The sequence below is a fragment of the Petaurus breviceps genome, unplaced genomic scaffold (assembly GCF_028583685.1).
Source record: "Petaurus breviceps papuanus isolate PSGF00001 unplaced genomic scaffold, PetGlider_PUasm1.0 81, whole genome shotgun sequence".
NCBI lineage: Eukaryota > Metazoa > Chordata > Mammalia > Diprotodontia > Petauridae > Petaurus > Petaurus breviceps.
Window position 1 is genome coordinate 10,451,666 of NW_027186546.1, and position 26,220 is coordinate 10,477,885.

Consider the following 26,220-nt stretch of genomic DNA (forward strand, 5'->3'; position numbering starts at 1 on the left):
CTCCTCTAAATTTCCTTGTGTTCACCCTTTACAGTACTATCTTATATTTATTTCTCTCAACTTAAAATTATTTATAAACTAGAGGAGATGTGTCAGACTTGGTGGAATGGGGCCCATATAAACTAGAGGAGATGTGTCAGACTTGGTGGAATGGGACCCAAACAGATTAATATATAATTTATAAATGCTTAACAAAATAATTTAAAATATAATACAATGTAAATAATGCTAATTTATGCTTTTCTAAGTCAGTGACAGGGATACATTTCTATTTGAGTTTGACATCACTAGAGTATCTTGAAAAGAAATGATTTCTACATGAAGAAATGATATTAGGGAATTTAATATTACTAGAAATAACTTTGTGAAAATTAATTTTCCACCTTAGTTTTAAAGATACCTTAATTTGAATTCAGTGAGCAAGGAAAATGATTTACACCAGGAAAAGCTATGTTTTAAGGAATTGCTTGGTTGTCATGGGATACCATAATGAATGCCACACATGTTTTCAGGTCCAGATGTTATGAAAGCAAAACAGTGTGAAGACTGAGACCAACTATTGACAAGAAAATGATAGGTTTTTGAATACTAATCAAATAGATGAACAAAAGTCAATATTAGATACATGCTACATCTGCTCTCCCTTTTTATTCCTTAGTTGAGTGACTGCAATTTTAAATGCCTAAAAGTTCACTCTTCATTATGAATGGCATCTATGGTATACAGTGATTGATTTGCCTAGATTTTATTTCCATTACATTTGTGAAATTCATAAGGGGGAAAATTACGTAAATTGTGTTGCTTTCAAATAATCCTTAAATTAAGGAGTATTTTGATATTTGAGGTGTTCCATTACACAGTAGAGATGGAAACCCTGTTTAAATAGATGTCCCTCTTGTCCATATCTTCTCTCCCATAAATCTTTCCAAGGACATATGATATACCTCTCAAGGTCTTGTCATTATGTAGCTACTAGTGGAACATTTAGGATCTCTCTCTCTATCTTACATTTTAAACTCTTCTTTCTTCATTGTCTGTATCGTGAAATATTCCTAGAAGATATCATTTATGTATCTTTTGCTGTGTAAATCTTTATTGGCAATATACTGGAGACTGCTGGTATTCACCATGAATTTCTTCATTGTTTTCTGGGTAATGTGCCACTTTAAGTCTTTGGATGCTAAAAAAAAATCACAATGGTATAGTATTTTTGGAAAAAATATTAATATTAAAAATGTGGACCTCTTTTTTCAAGGAGAGTCTTGTGAGTATTAAAAATCTACAATATACGGGGTGGCCAGGTAGCACAGCGAGTAAGAGCACCAGCTCCAGTGTTGGGACGACCTGGAGATCGAATCCCGGGCTCAGACACTCAGCACCACACCCAGAAATAACTGGCTGTGTAACCTTGAGCAAGTTACTTAACCCCGATTGCTTTAAAAAAAAAAACTACAATATTTTTGCCTTTTTATTATACTATACCTGAAGAACAACAGAAAATACAAAATTTCTAATACAGAGAACAGAAAAATAAGATTGTGTGTGAAACTATGAAATGCAGTTTATTTGTATCTTTTTGAAGAATATAATAAATTCAATATGTTAGATTCTTTCACAGGGACAGTTGGCTTATATTTTCAACTATATTTTTGTGTGAGAATTTTATTTTTTTAAATTAATAAGAATTTATTTTCTCTTCTTTTTACTCCATCCCATCTTTGAGGGGGAAATTGTAAAGGGGATTCATAATGTTGACAAACATACCTATAGAAATAGATATAGTGAAGCAAAACAAATTCTCACATTGATCTTGTCCAAACATGTATATCTCATTCTTTATCTTCAAGATATCAATAGCCATATGAAAGAATTCTCCAAATCTCTAATAGAGAAATGTAAATTAAAATGTTAGTTTCAAAGCTATACTGCCTATCTCTGTGTGGCTGCTGAATGCCATGCAATTTCCTAAATTCAATAGAGTCCATGTTCTTCCAGTTCTTCAATACTGACCCCAATTCATCTTCTCTTTTTAGGGTCCACAGATATCATGTGAGTTGCAATTTAAGTTAATTTTAAAACCTAAAAATATAGCATTGTTCTTCTACTTCATCCATTGTGTAAATTGCTAGATTGGACACTCAAAGACTTGTGGAGGTCATTAAGGAATCTATGCAACAGTATTGGGAAGATGCAGTAAAACAACATGCTATTCACAAAAGAGCAATCTAGAGAATCTCTTTAGTAAGGAATTTATAAGGAACCTCTTCTTTATGAGCTACTTACTGGTATCCTTTTCTGATGATGGCAAATATAAATTTAAGATAGGCTAAAGGGCCTATGTATGTAATCAAAATGGCCAAAATAGTAGTTGACCCAAAAAGAATTTCTCTTCTTTAAACTGGCATTAAAGAAAATTGTAAGGATTGATAATGGTTTTAAGAAGATAATTAAAGAGGATAGCCTATAGAAAACCAAATGTCTCTCTATTTGATGTCCCTCTTGATATTAATAATCAGAGACTTATAGAACAATGCTATCTCTACTGTAACTTCCAAAGAATCTTATATTATCAGCACATTCTTGCAATGCTTCCTGTTTGAGGGAAGTCCCTAAAGTGGTATTTTGCAAGAAAAGAGAATGCTTTTTTTGCACTCAGAAAAAACATTAAGTTAGGTGGTGCAGTGAATAGAGGACTGGTCCTGGAGTCAGGAGGATCCGAGTTCAAATTTTATCTCAGACACAAAGCAAATTGCACTAAGAAAAAAACAGTGGAACCTTGTATTCTCTTCCTCCCTTCAGTCAATTGTGTGACTGCAAAGATGTGGTCAGCTATATAACAAATTTTTCATAAATCTATTTATTTCTTTTTTACTTTTTTAAGGATGTAATAGTTGTGTAGATTATCTCATATATATATATATATATATGGGAAGTAGGCATATATGTTGATAATTATATATATTTTCTCAATTGTCTATACATTTTTCCTTTATTTTCTGTCCTTCCTAAAATATATATAATTTGAGAAACAATTTCTCAGTGCCTCAAAATTGTTACATCTACCAGTTGCTTCTTCTGTGAATACTTCATTTTTCTACTGTCCTCCCCAACTGTGTTTTTCTTGCAATATTCCTTCTTTAGGACATCAAGGACTGAAATGCTAAAGTTTAAAATGGGTTCCACTGTTGGTGGAAAAAAGTAATTTTGTATAGAAGTCCTAAGAGTTCTCCATTTTCTGAAATTTTTGTTGCTCTGTTTCAGGTTTCATCTTTGAATTCTCTTAGGATAACTTCTCTTATCAACCTTTTTGTAAATGTGTTTTATCTCCATTGCTTCCAACTCTCTTGTGGGAAATACTGAAAATAATCTTGTAGTAGTCCCCACCTCCATAATATTTTGTCAGTAAGTTTATATTTGAAGTCATTGTTTCCCTGAGCTTCTATATCTCTTTTCTTCAAAAGGATATAAAGTGTGCACTGCCTGAAGTTAGTTTCTAGGCACCCCTGGCCTTCTTGTAGTGGTGATTGATTCATATCATCTAAACTACCTTGGCAGGTGATCAAAATTTTATTAATGATTGTTATTTTACAATTTCCAACATCAATAGATTATTTAGAAAATACAAAAAAGCAGAGATGTCACTGAAATTCAAAGGCACTTAAATTATATAGATTTGAAATAATCTCATTGGGGCAGCTAGGTGGCACCGTGAATAGAGGACTGGTCCTGGAGTCAGGAGGATCTGAGTTCAAATTTGATCTCAGACACAATGCAAAAGGAACCTTGTGACCTTGGGCAAGTCACTTAATCCCAATTACCCTCCCTTCCCCCCTCCAAAAAGCAAGAAATAAAAAAAGAAAAGAAAGAATCTCATCTAAGAGAACATCACAAATTATGATATTTTGTCTAAACTTCTCTTACCAAAAATTAAAGTTCTTTTTAAAGAAAGGCAACAAAATTCTCCCTTTAAAATGATTTACTTTTCTAAATTTTCCTATTTTAGTTCCTGAACTAAGTAAATACTTTTACACTGTTGAAACCTAGACTATTCAAGAAGACTTTATTATTTCTCTAACAATGGTAAAATACAATTACAGGCAAAGTTGGTCAAGTTAATTAACACTTAGTCAAATTTTTCTTTAAAAGCCATAGTAGTGGTTGTAGGAATGACTTGACATTGAGATAAAGGAATAAGTCATTAATTGGTTATCTTGTTAGGGCTATGGAAAGAGCTCTAACAAGGTCAACATGACTTTGACAATGACCATGGCTATATTGCTCTTAGGAACTGAAAACTAGAAGAAAACTCAAAAGAAGAGAGATAAGGAAATTGGATAGGTAATTTTGTGAAGTTCTTAAAGGAGAGTCCTATAACTTTAAGATAGGCCAAAGGGCAAAGTATGTAATCAAAATGGCCAAAATAGTAGTTGATCCAAAAAGAATTCCTCTTCTTTAAACTGGCATTAAAGAAAATTGGAAGAACTGATAATGGTTTTAAGAAGATAATTAAAGAGGATAGCCTATAGAAAAATTTTAAAGTAGATAGGGAAAGTAATTAAAAGCCATTAAAAACATAATATAAATGCAAAAATATAAAACTAAAGTAAATGAAAAATAGAAGATTAAGAAAATCTGGAAGGTTTTTGAAGATTAAAAAAAGAACTGAACTTTTTAGAATTATAAAAATATTGCAGTGGAGTGACTGGAATTTAAATACTTTTGATATTTTGTTGTTGTTGTTGGATAAGTATCCTTAATGTTCAGAAGTCAAATTTCTTAACCAGGCATTAAAAAGTGTTTAATGGGGGTGGCCAGGTGGCTCAGCAAGTAAGAGCACCGGCTCCAGTGTCGGGATGACCTGGGGATCAAATCTGGGCTAGGATACTTAGCACCACACCCAGAAATAACTGGCTGTGTAACCTTGAGCAAGTTACTTAACCCTGATTGCTTTAAAAAAAATAAATGAATGTTATGTTTTAAAAAAAAGTGTTTAATGTCATAAAAATCTCTGAAAACACGGACCAGATTAGATTAGATTTTTTTGAAGTAAAAATGTAAGATATAATTTGAACATATTATATATCTTGAGCTTTGCTACCATAACACTATTATAATGTGGGGCTATATTTCTTGTTAGACTAGGCCATAATAAGATTCTTTGGTTATCTTAGTAATTATATGACCTGGGATCATGATCAACATATGTCAGCTTCTATTTCAACAATTCGATTGTTGATACTGGATTAGTGAGGGTTTAGCAGATTTGTTTTCTATGATGTTATAAAGACCTTTGTTACATTTTTCACAGATGGAAAACTTCATAAAGATTGACAACTATTTTTCACCATAACAATTTCATTTTTCTATGATGGCAAAATACCTTTGATACCTTTGAACTTTATGGATGACATGGTACTCTAAGAAAATTTGTATTCAGAAGACCACGCATACCGTGAATACACATTTAATATTCTCTGATGCTGTAGATATTGTTGCAACATTTTGAAGCTGGGGGGTTTTAAGAACTTTATTTTCTTAGACCTTGGTATTTTTTACCTTAGGTTATAGGGGTGTGTCTGGAAATGTTTATCAACTGACTTGCTTTTTTTAAAAAAAAGTACACACAATATACTTTTACACATAATCTACATTTTTCATATTTTTCTTCAATTTTTAAACATCTAGACAACCACCAATAACAATAAAGTCCTGTAGCAGCTTAGCCACTATGAATTTGTAGTTATTGCCAATTTCTGAGGTGTAAATACTCATGCTAAAAATTTAAGAATTGACTCTTTTGGGGTGGCTAGGTGGTGCAGTGAGTAAAGCACTGGCCCCAGAGTCGGGAGGACCCGAGTTCAGTTCTGGCCTCAGACACTTAACATCCACACAAAAGACCAGCTGTGTATCCTTGGGAAAGTTATTTAACCCCAATTGTCCTCCAAAAGGCAAAAAAAAAAAAAAAGAATTTACTCTTTTGAGATAGTGTGAGCATAGCCCTTTTTATTTATAATGAATTTGTACTTTACATTATCATTGTTTCCAGCCATTAAAAAAATTTATTTCTTTTTATTTTACAACATTCAGTTCCATAAACTTTGAGTTCCAAATTTTCTCCTCCTCCCCAAGACTGCATGGAATCTGATACAGGCTCTGCATATGCATTCACATTAAACATATGTTGGAAAGAAGAATTACAAACAATAGAATGAAACATGAGAAAGAAGAAACAAAATAAAACAAAACAAAAAAGAGAGAAAGAGCAAATAGTATGCTTCAATCTGCATTCAGACTCCATAATTCTTTCTCTGTACATGGATAGCATTTTCTATCATGAACCTTTTGGAGGTGTTTCCAGACATTTTTGCATCACCATTTTTCTATCAAGAGAAAAAAACTTACAAAATACTATTTCGATATATTATTATGTAAAATGTTTTGAGGCAGAATCCATTTATTTTGAGAAACATAATCTTTTCTCTTAAAAAATCACAATTCCAAATCCACATGGAAAATAGTGAAAAAGGTTATAAAGAAGTGGTAATGCAGAAAACATTTTGAAATCAAATTTTGAAATTGATTCCAAAATAAACTTTCCCAATCTTTCCAGGTCATTTTCTAATAATTCTGAAGTGAAAAAAGTATCTTCCTTTGTGTGTGTGTGTGTGTGTGTGTGTGTGTGTGTATGTGTGTGTGTGTGTGTGTACTCCCCTGGTTAGCAAACCCAGTTATTCAGTTCTTTGGGAACTCAAACTTCCATTTTCTTCAGAAAGTGGCTGTGATTCCATTATAGTAACATCTCAGGTTATGTAGTTGTCTGATAAATGCACATCGTTGGTGATATCAATCATCTTAGATTTCAAATTCACATTACAACCTGTGACACATAGTTAGTGATGCTGTACTGTATCACATGTCAGTTTCTCTACAAGATTAACATAACTATCTCCATGTATCAGTGTTTGAAAATATTCACCCCAGAGATGGTCTAGATAAAAGTTTAATGTTTCAAATCTGAGGCATTATCCTGAATAATTTCAATGCTATATTTGCATTTCATAACTCCATTTAAAAAGTAATAGATATAATACATATCCCTTTTTCACTTATAATGCTCATCAATTTTTTTTCCTCCAGAGATAGGTAAAAAAGAAATATTGTTTTCATTCACAATTTATATTATCTTTTATCAGGTGCTAACATTGAACAAGAATGAACAGAAAAGAATTAGATGTACTTCCTGTTCATTGAATTATATTCCAAATTAGTCCAATAGAATTTATTCTTTTACTAATCCAAGAAAACTTTATAATGCACCTGTTATGTGCACATCACTATTCTGTGAGGAACATGTGAAATACAAAAAAAAAAGAAGAAATGAACTCTAATTTCTTGGCACTCATGATTCAGAATGGAAGGTAGACACATACAATCTAAGAAACATTTATGAAGTAACTAATAAGTGTAGGGAACTCTGTTATATACTTTGGATTCAAAGAGATAACTAAAAATAAAGTCTCTTCTCTGAAAACTGAAATTCTAAAGGAGAGTAATAATAGTAGACATTTATATAGGGATTTAATGTTTGCAAAACATTTTATTATAGTATCTTGTTTGATCCTTGCAATACCAAGTGAATTAGGGACTAGGGCTGTTATTTTCCTCACCAAATAAGATGATACAAAGCAAAACACAAAATCAAAATATGAGAGGTAAGCACAAGTGCTATGGGAGTTCACATGAGAGAGCTATTCTTTCTGTCAGTGGGGATAAGAAAAACTTCATGGAAAACTTAGCATAGAACTAAAAGAAGAAGTCAGAAAGAGGCAGGTAGAATTATTGGTGAAAGATATTCAAGATAGCAAAGCCACAAATGAAATAAAGGATTAAAGTAGGGATTAACGTCAGATTCCCTGGTTATCATTGCCAGCTAAGGCAACTGTTCTCATTACTTCTTCATTTTCCCATAAGGTTGCAGTTGGAGAGGTTGGTGATTAGCCTGTAGCATCTTCAATGTTCCCATTGAGAATAAGAAGCTATTCAGTCTTAGAAGATGCACTAAAAAGGGACAAAACAAAACAAAAAAACCCCAGACTCATTAGCCTTGGTAATTGTCAATAAATATATTTATTACTTGGAATGCTGACAAATGCTTAAAGATGCTACAACTGGTTAGTCTGAGGCAAAGAGGTTGCTTGAGTCAAGGCAGGAGTCATGAGATGCAGTAGGGTTAAAGGTAATTGGATGTCCTTATTGAGTTTAGTACAGATAAGGAGAGGGGGACAGAAGGGTTGCCTAAGGGAGGTACAAACAGTCCAAATTGATGTAATAAATCAGGTTAAAGTTTCTGTACTGATCATTATTGGGATTGGGCCCATGAGTGACTGCTGTATTTTTATCATAATAAGGAAACCCAGAAAAAGCAAATCAAAAGAAAAAAGGAAAAGAAAAGAAAGGAAAGAAAGGAGAGGAGAGGACACGAGGGAAGAGGAGGGGAAAGAAGAGGAGAGGGAGGGGAGGGGAGTGGAGGGGAACAAAGGGGAACCGAAGGGAGCAGAGGAATGTTTATGTAGACATGCATGATCAAAAGGAACAATTCTGTGGATTCATGCATATGTCTGTGGACAACCATAATTGGAGACAATTGATAGAGATATAGAAAATGAAGAGGGCTAAACATATTTTGGAGAGGGGACAAGAGATAAACAGCAGAAAACATACAGCTTAGTTGTATGTTTTTGGTAGGAAAATGATATTAGTTCTGAAAAGATTAAGCAAGTTGTTTAGAGATCATACAAACATGATAAATCTATAAAATGAACATGAGATTTATATAGCTAATGAGAATTTTATGTGTATTTATTTAAAGCTCTATTAAGTCCATATAACTACTAAATTACTTTCATGATCAATACTTAATTCAACTTTCTCAGGGGAAAAAAAAAGTACCTGTTTTGGGGATTTTGTCAAGTACAGTGGGTGGGGAGATTGAGGGAAATGACCTCTTAAAAAGCTCTTCTCTAATCACAAAATGCATTTATAACAATTGTGAGTGTGTTTCATCTCTAAAAAGCTGAGTTATGGGGTTTTTAGACTCATTTACAACAAATTATTTAGGCCTTTCTCTGGAAAGATTGCACCATACATTTTGGAAAGTATCCTTCCTATGTACAATAAGTACCTCTTGTGCAAAAAGACAATGCTTTGATAGATTACTCCCATTTGGCATTTCCCTGGGTTTCTAATGATGTGTAGTATTACACATGATTTGTTCTATAGGCATGCTTGGAGAGGCCACAGGAAGCCAGGAACCAGGGAGCTCTTGGGCAAGATGCAACTGGCCTGGAATCCCTCAACAGAATAGCATAGGATAAAGAGGGACAGACAGGCCTAGAAGTTACTGGACAAAAGGTCAGGACATTGTGAATCAAAGTTTCAAAGGGCATAGCAGCATAAAGTAATGTGATGTAACAAAGCACACAGCAGTCTCCTATAGCGACGAAAAGATTTATTTTTTTCCTTAATAGATCATCAAATCCATTTTCCTGATATTTCTGAAGACTACACCTGATCTTTAGTGGACCACAATGATTCTAGTCAAAAGATTTAAATTTTAGTGTTAGTTCTGTTACTAACTAGCCATTAGATCTTTTTTTTTTTTTAAAGCAATTGGGGTTAAGTAACTTGTCCAAGGTTTCATGGCCAGTTTTTGTTTGTGTGTGTATGTGTGTGTGGGTGTGGGTGAATGGGTGTGAGTGTGTGGGTGTGTGGGTGTGGGTGTTAAGTGTCTGAGGCTGGAATAGCCATTGGATCATATGTTAACTATTCAACCTCTTTGTGTCTCTATTTACATTAAGAAATTGGGATAATAATTACTCAACACACCTCGGAGATTATACTGAGGATCTAGTCAGTTAGTGGGTGTGAAAAAATTATTTCACAAATATTTACTGAGTGCCAATTCCATGTGAGGCAAAGTAGGAGAATACAATAATGTAGAAGACATGAGGCCTGACCTAGCAGTTTATAATCTAACAGGCAAGATAAGATACAGAAATAAATAGAAAATTGGATATTTTATGTGCCAAGTGAGTGATAGTTAAGAAGATTTCTTAATCATTTCCAGCTGAGGGTTTTAGAAGGTCTCATAAAAAAATGGCATTTGAATTTAGCCTTGGGCAAGTCACTGAAACTCTCTTGGCACCTGGGCCCTCTACTACAAAGATGAGGAAGTTGGACTAGATTATTTCTAAGTATCCTTATAGCTCTAACATTCTAAAATTTAGTTAGGTAGGATTTCAATTAATAAAGCTGTGTAAAGAACAGCTGGAGAAAAAGGAGAGCAGTTTGTATAGCATTAGAAAAGAAAGAATAACATAGATGTATTTGGGCAATGGTAAGACCAATTTAATTAGGGCATAGGGTTTGTTTACAAAAGTAATTGCACCCTAAATTGGAAAGGTAATTGGTAACAGATTGTCGAGGACTTTGAACGTTAGATTCAGGTATTCGGATTTTATTTAATAAGCAGTTAGGGAGACATGGAACATTCCTGAGTAGGAAAGAAGTATGGCCAAAAGAATGACGTGGAAAGGTTGCTACAGTCAAAATGTAGCCTGGACTAAAGATAGAGAGAAAGGAAAAGTTACTTAAGAATCAATTCAATAGCTATTAAAACAAGGGCTTGGGAGTAAGAGCACCGGCCCAAGTGTCAGGATGACCTGGGGAATCGAATCTGGGCTCAGATACTTAGCACCACACCCAGAAATAATTGGCCTTGTAACCCTGAGCAAGTTACTTAACCCCAATTGCTAAAAACAAAACAAAAAACAAAAACAAACAAACAAGGGCTTAAACTAGAGTGAAAGAATGAGAAAAGGAATGGGTTATAGAATTCAAAGATACTATCACTACCAATTTTTCTAGATATATGAAGATATCTCATATTCTAGGAAAGGAGAATATGGAAAAAGCATTGGCTATGAAGTCGGAAGCTTGAGTTTCAAATCTCACTGCCACTCTAATTTTCTCCTTAAGTCTCATTTTCCTTGTCTATGAAATGAAGGGATTAGATTAGAGACATTTTGAAATCCTGTCATACTCTAGCTCTGCCCTCCTAAATTCAGTAATAGTAGCTTCAATAATTCAATTAAAGTCCTCCAAGTAAAATTATCCCACAGTCCAGAATATTAGAACTCAAATGTACCAAAAATATTAGCACTTTAATATAACTCTTGGTATTTTTCAAGATATATTTCTCTCATTTCACATACATGTTCCCAGAACAACCTGTGAATAAGGTAAAAAAAGATATTATCTCTTCAAATACAGCCTCAGACACTTAACACTTGCTAGCCGTGTGACCTTGGGCAAGTTGCTTAACCCCAAATGCCCTGCCTACCCCCTCCAAAAAAAGCAAAAAAAAAAAAAAAAGAAGATATTATCCCCATTTGACAGAGAAGGTTACTGAGGCAGAGGAGTAAAGTGACTTGTCTAAAGGCACACACCTCTTTAGTGTTAGGCCTGCAGTCAGAATTTGCGTTTTTTGATTCTTGAGGGTCTGTTTTTTTAAACTATACAACGCCACTACTATTATAGGTAGTGAAAAGTGATAACAAGATAAAGAGATTGAGTTATCTAGATTGATTCCCCTTAAACAAATAAGTTATCACTGTGATCCTGCAGGAAAGTTTGAATGGAAGCACACACATGTTATACATGTGTATTTATACATGTATATGTATGTATACACATGCCACCATGTATGTATGTGTGTGTACAGGGGAGACCAGGGCGGGGGGCAGGGCAGAAAGAGGGAGAGAAAACCAGCCAGCCAAAGACAGTGAGAGAGACAGAGACAGAGACAGAAGCACAGAGAGAATGTATACTTATTTTGTGCATATGTGTTCAAGGATCTGTAGTATTTTCATTATCCTGTGGTCCTCAGCACCCCTCGCCTAGGTCATTATGCTAGTTTCCTTATTGTCAAGTTTTTCTTCAATCCGATCTATCCTAGGCACTATTGCCAAGGCCTTTTCCTTAAGCACAGATCTGATCATGTGACTCCCTTAGTCAACCAACCTCAGTGCCTTCCTATTGCCTTTAGGATAAAATATAAACTCTTATTTGCTTCTAAAGCTCTAGACAACCTGACCCCAACCTATCTTTCCAGTTTTATCAGACTTTATTCCTTGGCACTCTTTTTTAGCCAAACTTGCCTTCTCTCTCTCCCTCACATACAGCTCTCCATCACTCATCTCTGCTTTTGTGTTGACTGTCTGCCACGGTTGGAATACACACTTTTCTTGCTGCTGCCTCAGATTTCCTCTCTGTCTCTAAGATGCTTCTTAGCTCAGGCACCATCTTCTGCACGGTCTTTTCTCCTCCTCTTAACTGTGACTTCCTTCCTTCCCAAACTGCCTCATACTTAACTACTTTGTATACACATGACTGTATGTGTGTGCACTCACACAGACACATAATTGCATGAACTTATAGTTATGCTGTATGTATTTTATGAGTACTTTTCCACTAGAATACAAGCTCATTGAAAGTAGGCATTTTTTCAATCAATCAGTTATCATTTATTGAGTATATGCCAAGACTCTGTGCCAGGCTCCAGGAATGCAAAGAAAGGTAAAAACCAAATAGTCCTTGCCCTCAGGAAGCTCACAGTATTTGTATCCCTAGTGTCTAGCACAGTGCCTGGCACCTAGTAATCCCTTAACAAATATTCGTTCATTTATTTATTCATTGGACTATCCCTTATATAACTTCTAAACATGGGTAAAGTATTTTCTCACTATTCTTTCCGTGGTAGTCATACTTAATTACTTTCTTGTGTTTTGGGACAGTTAACGACTTAGACATTCTACTCACACCTGTGATTTTCATTTTATCTTTTCTTCATGAATATCTCAAGTACCTTCAACTAGTTGAGTATTCCTTTTTTCATTGATGATTAAGCTCAGGTTTGCCAAGGCTTGTCAGCTGGGGTTGCAACTTGAACTTCTTTGATTTTCAGAATATCATATTATTTTCCCTTCTCTGGTTTCTCATTCTCTAGAATTCTCATTCCATAGTCATGGAATAATCTTGTGTTATTCAAATTTCTTTTTCTTGATAATCGACTATCTTGGCACCAAGCATTTAGAGAATATGTTATTTGACATTAAAATATTAAATTTAACCATTACTCATCTTGGTGTTTAAAGTATAAGTTTTTCATTTCTTCAGGTGATGTGTGTCCTCTCCTATTCTTTGTTGTTGTCTTGCATTCAGAAGTTCTGGGCAGTTTTCTTTTATTATTTTCTACATTATTATTTCAGGTTTAATGATTGCAACATTCCTCTGGGAGACTCATGATCCTTAAGATATGTATATGAATACTGTATTCAACTATTGAATACTTATTAAACAGCATTTTTTCTAACTCTACTTTATATGGAATATCAGTTACATATTTGTAGTGTCTTGCCAGTGTTTTTATTTGCCAATACATGATTACATTGAATTATAAAGTGGAAAATCCAAATGCTAAATCTATAAAAGCCTTAATCTAAATGAAGCATGTTATACGAGATAATTCATCCTGATAAGGATTTCCATAAGTGTAATTAATGTAGTTTATTCATCATCAGAGACTTCATACTGGAGATTAACTGTGAAGATGTAATATTGAAGGAAAATTCACAAAACTTTGCTTTTTTAAAAATTTTTTGAAAAGTTGGTATTGTTGTGAGAGGAAAAATGATTTTGTTCTTTATGCGTCTAATTCTTGTCATGATTTTAGCTGCATTCAGGTGGCATTTAATTTGTACTATTCTAAGTAATAGGAGAAATTAAATTAAAATGGTTCTTGACCTAATAATGCATTTTAGAAGCAGGGTTTGGGCAAGTGTATCTATGTATGGAGGGCAGGGGAGGAGAGTGGATGTGAAATATGCATCAATAACTATAATACAAAATGAATCACGATAAACATATAACTGTTATATACCAGGTAGCTTATGAGTTCAAAGCAGGGAATGCTCCTTATTGGCTGGGGGATGAGGAAGATATCATAGAGGGTTTTGTGGAAAACAGAATTTATTATGCTAGGCCACTGAGGATGGATAATAATGAACTTTAATAATAACTATAATAACTAGCATTAATATAGGTCTTTAAGTTCACAGATATCTTACAAATATTATCTCATGTGTAGGATATCAGCAGGTAGATTTGGGAATGTGAACATTAGAGCCTCAGCAAGGTATGAGGGCAGCTCAGCATGGAGCATTTATGCACACTGGTGAGTAGTTTAATTTGACTGAAGCTCTGGATCTGTGTTAAGAAGGATGTGGAACATAGAAAGAAGAACCAGTCAGATCTACTGCTTTCTACCTTTATTACCTTGAGTCTTTACCTCTGCATCTCATTTTCCTCAGTTATCAAGGGGGATGGCGGTGTTGTTCAGTGATGTCTAATGTCCCTCAATGCTCTGCTTGTGATCCATTCATCATCTATTGAGCAGGGTGCCATAAGATTGAAAAGGTAGGTTGATACAAGGTGAGAAACAACTCTAGGTGCCAGGCAAAGGAATTTGAACTTTATGTGGGAAATTCTGTAGGAAGTCACTGGAGGTTTTTGAGGAGGAGAAACATAATCATACTGAACTCTAAAAGCACAAGATTTGACCAGATGATGCTAGTAACAGCACAAAAGGATTATTTGGAGGTGGGTAATAATAGCAGAGGAAAGAGGATGTGGCACAGTCTAGATTTGTGGTGTTGAGGACTTACATCAAAGTATTGGCAGAAGTGTATTAGAAGCCATACACCACTCACCCACTCTTTCCACTCTTTCCCATTGTGCCCTTTGTAATCCGTAATCTGAAAGACACAAATTGGTCTTTGCTTTGAACCTTAGCCTCATATGCTTCCTTTACTTTAAAAGATAATTGTCTCTGTACCTACCCCGTATCTCCCCACTTCTATGGAAGACTCACCTTTCACTCAAATGGAAATGCCTAGTTATTTTGATCCCTGTTCCTCACTATCATTTCCTAACCATTGGTCTATCTACTTCTGTCCAAAAATCTTCACTCCGAGCATCTGCTATCAGAACTTTTTCACTCCCCTCTCCAAATCTTTGTCCTCATCTCCAAACTTCCCTGAGCTACTTCTGTTTTCCTAAAAAACTTAAGTACCTGGTTCATATTTGGGTTCTCCATCCTATACCTGCTGTCATTTCTATTGATTTGAGCATATAGCATATGGTTATGTTATTGGATATGTTGCATTTGTTAAGGGTATATTATTTATATGGATATATTAATGACCCATCAAACTTTACAATTTCTTAACAATTTCTGGGCATCTCTTATGTTCACCTTTGTTCCCCAAGTAGCCATTCTAAGCACAAGTCCACATTCAGACCTGAGTATTATATGACACTGCTTCTTCTCTTAAATCTCAATCTTGGTGGCCCCAATTTTCCCTCAGTAAAAGCTTTTCTACTCATCTCTCCCACTCTGAAATATTCCTTCCTGATGTTCACTGGTACCACTTTGTTACCATTGGTTATACAGTAGACTGCTCATTATTAAGAGAGAAGGTGTTGTGAGAGCAAGTTAGGCAATTTGAGGGAAGAGAACAGTTAAAGTTCTAGGGCATAAAAGAGTTTAAGCACTTTTCTAATAGTGTGTTTAAATGAAAATGGGAAATTGGCCAACGTTTGTGTTTGCCTCAGATGCAAGTTATTATTATGTGTCTGCTTCCTGATGCCCCAGACTTTTCCACTTCTGCATTGTCTAGTGTCTAGTAAGAGTATGGCCTTTTAAAAGACTCCTAGGAGTACAATTATGCACCTATGGAGAAGCAGAAAATCCAAAGGGAAATTAGACATTATTTGGTTCCATCCCATCTTTTCATATACACTGCTCAATTAATAACTGATGATGCTCTGACATTGTTCCTTTTTGGTTTTTATGTTTTCAGAAATAGCCCATGTAAGTTCTGGGACATAAAAGTAAGTAGTATAATGTAAGGCATTATTGTTTGTCAAATGACTTCTCAACTTGATATGTGCTCCCACGTCAATTAGATGAGATTAATGATACTTGAAGCAATTTAAAGCATGGTAAGATCTGCCAGACCTTATCCCCACCTGGGAGAGTCTTCAAGAACCCATCATCTTCTTTGTTTCAATGAGGTGTTGGAGTAGAACTCTCATGGAAAAACAATAAATCATTCAATGAGAATCCAATTACTAAATTAAAAAAAAACATTTATTACAAGGTTATTATGTAGCACATATTCTAATGAAGAATAAAGCATAAAAATAATTAGACATATAAGATACATACAGAGTAGGTGTGAGGTAAATCATGGAAACAAGAGATGTGGAAAAGAAAGGCTAATTGTTTTTCAACAAAGGCTGAATGACCAGTTGTTGCACGCGTTCAGGGAATTCTTGCTTAGCTACTTGTAGGATTAGATGACCTCTGAGGTCCCTTCCAACTATAAAATTCTGTGAAAAAGTAAAGGATTCAGGAAATATGAACACACTGGATCTCCCAGATCTGACCATCCTAGTTACATTATGTTAGTTACTCTAATCATGAAAAGGGAGTACAGGGGAATGAAATACTGTTTAATCATGGAAATCTTTTTCATTTTCATGGCTTCTCAGATTTGTACTAGCCCAAGAGTGTGACTCAATGATTTCCTAAAGTTTAACTTGGCAGTTTTGTCAATTTTCTAGGAAAATAATTATATCTTATCCTCTGCCTCATCTCATACCTTCATGGAAATTTGATTAACCTTCTTTGTTGACTTTGCTCCATTCTGAGCCCTAATCCTTTCTCAACTCCCCACCATACCCTGAAGCCTCAGTTACTTGTATCACACTCTCATTTAACTGCCAATAAATCAATAAACAAGCATTTATTAATCACCTACTATATGTCAACAGACATTGTGCTAAGTCTGGTGTTATAAAGAAAAATCAAACATAGAGATCATATGTAAATATGTACCCATACTTCTCTAATTTCTACTACAATTCCTTGCTCATAGTAGGAACTTAGGAAATATTCATTGAATTGAATTGAATTTAAATTCAAGGCAGAAGACAATTTTAATATATTGCTGATAGCATATTGTTTTGATTTTATTGTTATTTACAACTTTTTAAAATAACTATAAAATCATTATCTCCAGTCAGAAAAGAGTTTCTTTCGCTTTCTTAATTGAAAACGTAACAGCCTTCTTGTTGCCTAGTCCCTGCTTCTTGTAACACAGATGCAACTTAGAAAGAAAAAAGAGCCTGCTACCAGGAACTATTTCTCTTATTTTTACTTTAGTTTTTCATTGCTTTTTAAAAGTCTATCCAGACTAGAATAATGAGTAAATACTCCATATAAAAAGTAGAATAAAATATCTAAGCAAATGAGTTATTTAGTTCTTTGCAATTGAGTCTGACTTGATGACCCCTTTTGGGGAGGTTTTCTTGACAAAGATACTGGATTGGTTTGCTGTTTCCTTTGTTGTCTTGTTTTCATATGAGGAAACTGAGATAAACAGGGTTAACTGACTTGCCAGGGTCACATAGCTAATAAGTGCCCGATGCCTGATTTGAATTCAAGTCTTTGTGACTCCAGTCTTAGTGTCTCCAGCTGCCCCTAAACAAATAAGTGCCATCCAAAATTTTAGAAGGTATCATTTAAGTTAGAATCATATGACAATACAACCTTGTGATAAAGCTCAATATGCATCACTTATTAAATTTAGAATACTAGATCGAGGAAGCAACAGAAACAACCTAACTTTCATGCATTCTATGTCATCTAAGACCCCTTCCAGTTCTGAGCTTCTGTATGATGTCATGATCTCACGATTTCTTTATTTCTCTTTTAGAAAGGTTTTAGCCTTTGGGCCCTGACTCCTGCAGGAACTGGTTTGGCGGAAGATCTATCTATGATATAAGACTTGAGTGAAGAGCAATTAATGACCCTCTGTCCTCTTCACACTATTCATGTTCCTTCTGCCCAACATTTGTGGCCTAGCGAATAGCTCCATACGAGAACAAGACAGCAATTGAGTACACAATAGTTGACTGTCAGTACAGGATATCATGAATTTATTTATACTTGAAAGAGATTTTAATTAACCCTGAACCCTTTCTAATTACAGGGAAGTCTTTTGAGTTATCAGGATCATATTTGTAAAATTTAAGCTTCTTAAGGAAAGGTACTACATAAGGATATAAGTTATTACTGTTATTAGTGAGGTAAGATTATAGAACCACACCTGGAGCACACTATAAACCCTGGACTTGGGTTCTTGCACAACACTGGCTTCTCAACTCTATTTTAACTGGCTTAGTTGTGGCCTTGCAAAGTTGTGCAATCTCTTTTGAGAAACTGCAGAATGCTGCAAGCAATTACACAATGCAAAAGAAGAGTATTTCATGTGCTGAACATGTTTTAGGTGATCCGTTTTTAAGAAGGCAAGCAACTCACACATTCTGCACTTCCATTAATAATTTCCAAACAGTTTTCTCCTTATAGGTCAATGGATCATTCTAGAATAGAGTTGGTTCCACAATAAAGAATATAGAAATCCTGGCCAAGACTGTGGGCAAGGGTTTATGACTTTACAAAGAATTCATTTGCTATTGAATAGACAACAAGCTTAATAATGGTAGAGGTGAAAATGGACTAACCTTGTCTGAATGAGAAAAATGAGAGGGATAGGAACAAGACCTGTGATTTCAATGGCATAGGGAACTCCCAGACAAAGAAACAATATCTGTCAGTTCAGATTCTGCCCCTCCTCCCAACTGAAAATCTTAGAATTGCCTGTCTAGGTCACCAAGAGTAACTTGCCCAGGGTCACACAAGTTGTATCAGAGGCAGGACTGGAGCAATAGGTCTTCCTATCTTTGGGGCCAGTTCTCTGTCAACCATAACCTGCTGCTTTTCATTAATTAGAAAACAAGAAGAATCAGTACATATGATTCCATAAAATAAATAAAAAATGTACATGTGGATATTGGGGACTCTCACCTTTGCTTGGAAAAGTTCCCTTAGAATGAGTTTTATCATCAAAAATAAAACCTTTAAAAACTATTATCTTTTTAGACAACCTTTTTCATTGGAATCTTCTGAATCCCTCATGTGCTTTGCCTCAATTTATAAAGTAAAAGACTTTGGAATAAAACATCAGGATTATAAGCCTACAGCACCATTTATAATCATAGGGTTTGGAGATATTTGTCAAAGTTTTAAAGTCATCTCATCTTTAATACAATGTTTTAAGCTGACAAAAATAGAAATGGTCCTAATCAGGGAAACAATATTTCACGGAAACTATGACTTATTCTTCTCCCCAATAGTGTTAATCAGATTTCATTTATTTTTATAGCATTGCAGGCATTAACATTACCCTCTAGAAATGTTCCCCTTTCTATTTGTCCTTGGATAAGTTATCTGCTGTATTAGGATAACTTTCTTCCTCAAGATAAATGTTTCCTGATAAAACAATATTATTAACCTGTAGCAATTGCAATACGAAATAAATGCACTTGTCAAGTAAGCTTTGAAGAGGGGGAAATGCTGTGTGACAGATTAAAATACTGCGGTATTGTTCCCTTTTTTTCCCAATTCATTTATCTTCCTAACTATCGCATATGATTGAATAGTCGAAAAGGCACCTGTAAATGGGACCAACTGACAAAAGATTCATTAGGATTGTAGACGTGCCCTGGTAGTTTGGGGAACCCAGAGACCCTGTTTTCTGCATCTTCTGAGTGTCCTAACTTCTCAATAAATAGGAAAAATAATAGAAGTGTAACTGGCTAGCTTCCATTAATTCAATAAACATTTCATGAATGTTGACTATATGTAAGGCGAAATTTATAATCCAGTAGAAAAAAACCCCACCAAAACCAAACTAACTATAGTCAGCTTCTTCTCTAAGATAGAAACATTTATCTCTGTCTTCTGTTCATTTGTCAAAGATAGTATTGGGATAAGTTTAAAAGATATAGCCATTATTATCCCACAAATAAGGCATAAAAAAAACCAATAAAGACAGAATCTTAGAGTTGGAAGGAACCTTAGTGATCAACTAGTCCAACTTGTTCCTGAACATGAATTTCCAATGCACCATCCCTGACAAGTTATGCAATTGAGCCTTTACTTGAAAATCTCCAGAAATGCAATTTAGGTTTATATTAATTTTTGGCTGTAATTTCATACTATTGATTCATATTGAGTCCTGTTGAATTTCCAAAAAAAGTTTCCATCATTCCTCTATCCCATGTCTTTTCTGAAAATACTGACATTCTTTTATTGAAATCAAAGTAGAATATTAAGCTAAATGGCAAAAAAACAAAATTTGGGTCTGCAACATATAGGCAGTTAAATCCAACCTGATTTGGTGGAGCTAGGTTTTTATACATACAAAAATTAAGAAAGTAGATGTTAATTCCAGATTTCATTTGGACTTTTCTATTAATTGTTGGGTCTCAGGCTAAAAAGTTAAGAGATATTTTTTCAGATACCAAATGAATTTCCCATTCACCCAGGCACTATTTAATTGTATACCCTTGGTGAACAAATGAGTATCCATTTTCATGGTGCCTTAGAGTTAACCAATCTAAAGCAAGTACAATAAACTGTTAAGATTTATTAATACTCAAGTTGCACCATGACAACCCACTTTACCAAAGCTATGAGCTGCATGACTTCCTTTTATTCAGTACTTCAAACTGTCCATAAAGTTTTTAAGATTAAACTCCAGAGATAAGCTAGAGTAATTACCAATCATTAATAAATACCTTATCATTTCGTATCAACTGAGGACCCAGATTCACCTACCATATGTATGAGAGAGTTTATATGGATTTTCCTATAATGAGAAAATTTAGAATGAATCACATATTTAGAACTGGAAAGTACTTGAGAGGTGTAGCATGAATAATTGCTTAATGTTGTCTCAATTCAAGTGAGTTGTTTTTTGTTTTAGGGTTTTTTTTTTCCTTAAAAGGTATTAAGACTACTCTGGAGCCGTGTCTGACTCAAATTTAGCTTGTTAACATCACTTCCTTGTCACCTCATAACAAAATAATCATCCGAAGGTCCAGGAACTCTGACTTTTCATTGGTGAATCACCATGGCCAGTTGGGGCTAGAGAGATTCACTCTGTTAAATAAAATTGAGGGGGTCCTCATTACCTAACTTTGCCTATCATCTGTCTCCTGCTGTGGCTAAGTAAATCTTCCTTTATTCATTGTTAAATGATTTCAGAACATCAGAACATCTCATTTTATTACAATATTGAACTTAAATTACCAAAAGACATTCCAGAACAAGACTTTGCCTTGTCTAATCTTCTTATATTACAAATGAAGAAATTGAGACCAACAGAGCTTAAATGACCTTCCTAAGATCATATAGGTTAATGAGTATTAGCGTTAGGATTAGAACTCAAGTCCAAATGCAAATTAATAAGTGAGAACAATCTACACTGTATCCTAAAGGTAAATAGTAAGGGTCATAGCCAACACAGATTTTTATGCCAGTGCTTTAAATTAAAAAAAAAATCTTTCTCTTTTCTCATTCATTCTCTTGACTCCAATTCATTTCCATTTCCATTTCCATTCCTTCTCCTCGGAGAAGAAAATCTCTTTAGAATAGTCACCTCATCTTGCCACTACTGTAAAACCTTCTACCATTGGTGTTTAAAAATGGAAAGGAAAAAAAAAAGTTCTGAGACCATCTGTAATTATCTGAGTGTTTCTTAAAGCTTTGAACAGCTATTACTTAAATATGTTTCTTATTCTAACATTTTCAATGGTGCCTCGGGTACTCAGAACTACTAGCATGTCATGCTGTTAGGCTGATTATAAGAAACATAGACTTATGAGTGAGTCCTCCAAGGGCTAAATGAATAAGTTATCAGGTTAGAAAACAAGGTCCATTTCCCCGTGTTGCATAGGTCAGGTTCACAGGAACTATGGTACTTGTCTCAGAGCAAAATAAGTAACTACTTCATGCCTCCTTTTCTGCCTCTTGCCTAACACAGCTATATGAATGTGGCCAGTAGTTTTCTTCTGTGAATTAAACTGTAAGTTGGCACTATTGCTGTAGGATTAGAAAAATCTGTATGACTGTGAGGAAAGCAATAGTTGATATCATAGTAAAAGAATGATTTCTCTGAAGTCCAGGAGCTGAGGTTTGAGAATTAAAAAAAGGGAGACATTAAGAAAATATGGTCAACAATACAGCGTTTTGGATGAAAAAGTATTTGAATAAGACTTTAAAACATAGCAAATATTGTTTGTTTGAGGGTAGGCATAAAAGCTACGTGTAGCCAAGACTGGGGTATGAATAATGGGCATAGTATTATAAACCAGCAGAATTAGAAGGGTCCTTAGAAGTCATCTGTCCTCAGGAATATCTTCTACAATATCTTTCATTTACTTGAAGATTTAAAACATTTTTAGCCATGGACCAACTGGGAAGTCTAGTATCAGCTATAGGCTCCTACCAACAACAGCAGCAGCAGCAGCATTTATATAGCACTATAATATTTGTGAAGTGCTTTATAAATATTATCACATTTAACCCTCACAATGACCTTCAGGCTAGGTGCTATAATCATCCCTTCTGAATACCCTGGGATGCACTCTCAGACTATCACCTAAAATTCATGACTTATGGGGCAGCTAGGTGGCACAGTGAATAGAATCAGGAGGACCTGAGTTCAAATTCAGCCTCAGACACTTAAAACACACACACACAAAAAAAACACTAGTCGTGTGACCTTGGGCAAGTCACTTAACCCCAATTGCCCTACCTTCCCCTCTCAAAAAAAAAAAGGTAAAATCTATGACTTAAGTTGCAGAGACCTGATATGAATTGGTGGAAGGAGTTACCTCACCTGGGAAATTCCTGTACCTATACAATCACAATTGCAGATCATATTTTATATGTACCTATTTGGCAGGTAAAAATGTCTTAGTAGGCAGGGTGAACCAGCTTGAGGGTACCCAACAAACCTCAAACTCATCAGTGAGTTTGGAGGATGTCTACCCCAAGCATGAGAAGACTGCCCCAGGCAGAATGAATGGATAAGAACAGTTTGTTCCAATGGCCATGAATACAGCTGAAGTCGGTGTTGTGAAGTTCTTAGAGCTTGGTCACATATCAAAGATGTCAAAGTCATCTACTGCATCCCAGGCATCACCAGTTGTTTTGACTTTTTCCTGCCACTGGATTTCAATGACTCTGGAAGAGAGAGTGAGGCTGACAACTTTGTGCAACTCTGCCTCACTGAAATCCAATTCATGCACAAGTCAAGACATCACCCATCACTCATCATTTTACCCCCGCATTGAGATGTGATCGGTCTTCATCAAAAACAAAGGATTAACAACAACAATTTTGCCAGATAACAACATTATCTTAAACTTTGGCTATTTTGTTACAAACAAAAACATAAACAAAAATACTTTTCTTAGTGTGCAAGATATAACTGCGTGCTCTTATTCTTACACAGAATTGTTCATTTCAGCTGTTTCTTCTTTTTTTAAACTTTGACATCTGTGTCCAACATGACAAATATGTTTGTGTTTACAAATGGTATTTATTTATTTTCATGTTAAGTGATCCTGAAAATTAATGAGTTGTAGAATATTACCCTCACACCAGTAAGAAATGAAGAACCTCTTAGGTTAATTTAGGTTATAAGTTAGAGGTTGGTTAGAAGTTGTGGGGGGGTTTTTTCTGCTAAGTTTTTAAACACTCTCTCTCTCTCTGCCCTCTTTTTTTATGTTTTTTTGGGGGGAGGATAATTAGGGTTAAGTGACTTGCCCAAGGTCACACGACTAGTTTTGTGTGTGTGTGTGTGTGTTGTGTCTGAGGCCAGATTTGAACTCAGGTCCTCCTGACTCCAGGACTGGTGCTCTATTCACTGCACCACTTACCCTCCCCTCTCTGCCCTCTTTTATTGTCTGTTCTCCATAGTTTGGGCAGCATCAACATCCTATATAATTTGAGGACTTGTCTAAATAAATGATTTACATAGTCATTTACAAATTAGTTTTAAAATCTGGTTTTAAAAGTAGTTTTTAAATGCCTGCTTGATATTTCCTAAGAGTAATTTAGATGATAGAGTTACCTAATGGGTAGAGTCATGGCACTCTGGTTCTGAAACCAGCAGTATAACCATGGACATGTCACTTAACCTCTCTGTAAGTCTTAATTTCCTCACCTGTGAAAAGAGGGGCTCTTTGGGTTTGTACCAAAATGGTCTCTAAGGGCCCTTCCAGCTTAAAACTCTACTCCTACGATTTGAGCTCGAATTAGATTGTGCATTTTTCTCTATCTTCCCTAAGTTAGTCATTCTCTTCCCTCTAAAAGATGACAAGAAATCTTCTTAGATTAGCTTTTTCACAACTCTCATGAAATAGCATTTATGACCTGTCTTCATCTTCAGTGTTTCTTAATCTTAGTGTGTTATGTTTTGGTCAAAGTACCACTTTCTTGTGGTATTTATCCTCTCTGTCTCTTTACACACTTGGATGTGCTCAACGGAAGATAACAAAAAAGTGTCATAAAAAAGTTAAGTAAACTTGTTTTGAAACTCAGAAAAGATCAAATCTGAATTTAGCTGCTATGTCTGAAAGGAAGTTTCCTCTTTCTCCTTTTTATTTTGATGTCATGTAGGGTATCTGCCACTCCCTCACACCCAAGTGCTACCCGCTCAGGTTTGCCTGCTGAAGTAACCTGTGGACACAGTCCACAGCGATTTTTCTTTTGTCTGGAGGAGGAGGAACACATTTCCAGGTGTATTTCTTTTAACACTCACTTTTGTACTCCTCTGTGAAGGAAATGGAAATTTAAGGCGGCCAGGGCAGATGGAGGTCCCTGGAGAAAGACCCTCTCTGCTTGGTAAATCACCTTGTTTGTAAATCTCTTCTGGTGGTTGATTAAAGCCACCTCCCAAGCAGTAACAAAACTACTGTTTCAGTGAAACTCTCAGGCGCCATTTTTAGGGAACCTTTGTCCCCCACTGAAAAGTAAAGTGGCACCATTTGACAGGGGCTGTGCCCTGGCGGATCACCTGAAAGCAAAGTCAGCACAACCATTTCCTTCAGAAAAGTGCTCATTATGAATCCTAAGAGGCAGCAGACAATCTGTCACCAAGAGAGTCATTATATTGCCCCAGACGGGGTATCCTGATAACTCTGTTTTATTCCACTGGAGTCACTATGTGCCATTTCCTGATTGAGTATCTCCCTCGAGTTTAGAAAAAGGACTTAGTTCAGATTACCACTGTAAACCCAATAGGGGGACATATCACCTCACACCAACAGAAGAAAATGCTAATGACAACACTTTGCACTTGATACAGAATGTGTCCTAAACCCTAATCTCAAAGTGGTTCATAAACAGGTACTGCCTTTCTGACAGTAAACAAAGGCATAAAGAGGTTGGAATAAGTGTCCCTCAGTCAAGGAGCCAACACTGATGGAGGTGAGAAAAAAGAGTTAAAAGTCACTTGGGACTTTTGACAAGCTGCCTTTGTCTCTCTAAAAGTACCATAAGGCAAACAGAGAAATAAACAAATAAAAATATCCAGGAATCACACTTTTAAAACTCAATTTCTAATTTGACAGCTTAGAGTCATTTTATTTAAATTAACTCGGAAATTGATTAATATTGGCTAAACTCTTGTAAAAACAGATTATTTTGTTACATAATTTTACCTTTTTTAAAGTCACTCTTCAAAGTCTCATTGTGGTGAGGTTGTCAATGGAGTTCTCAGGGGTTAAACCAGGAGAGAGAATGGTCTCTCTTAGATCCAAGTTGGCAAAGCACAAAGTATGAATCTGGCAACTCTTTAAGAATAAGAATTGTTTCATTCCTCATTTCTGTATCACCATCACTTAGCTCAGTGTCTGGCACATAGTAGGCACTAAATAAATGCTTTTTTAAAAAATTTCCTACTCAATCCATCTTCTACTTAGATGTCAAATAAATCACAGGTTTGATCATGTCATGCCCAATTCTTACCTGTGCAATAAACTCCAGTGTCTCCTTATTACCTCCACGACAAAAGGTGTAATTTTTTGTTTAGCTTTTAAAGTCTTTCATAACCTGGCCCCCTTTTACCTTCCTAGTCTTCATAACATCTGATGCCCCTCCACTACTTACCAATCCATCGG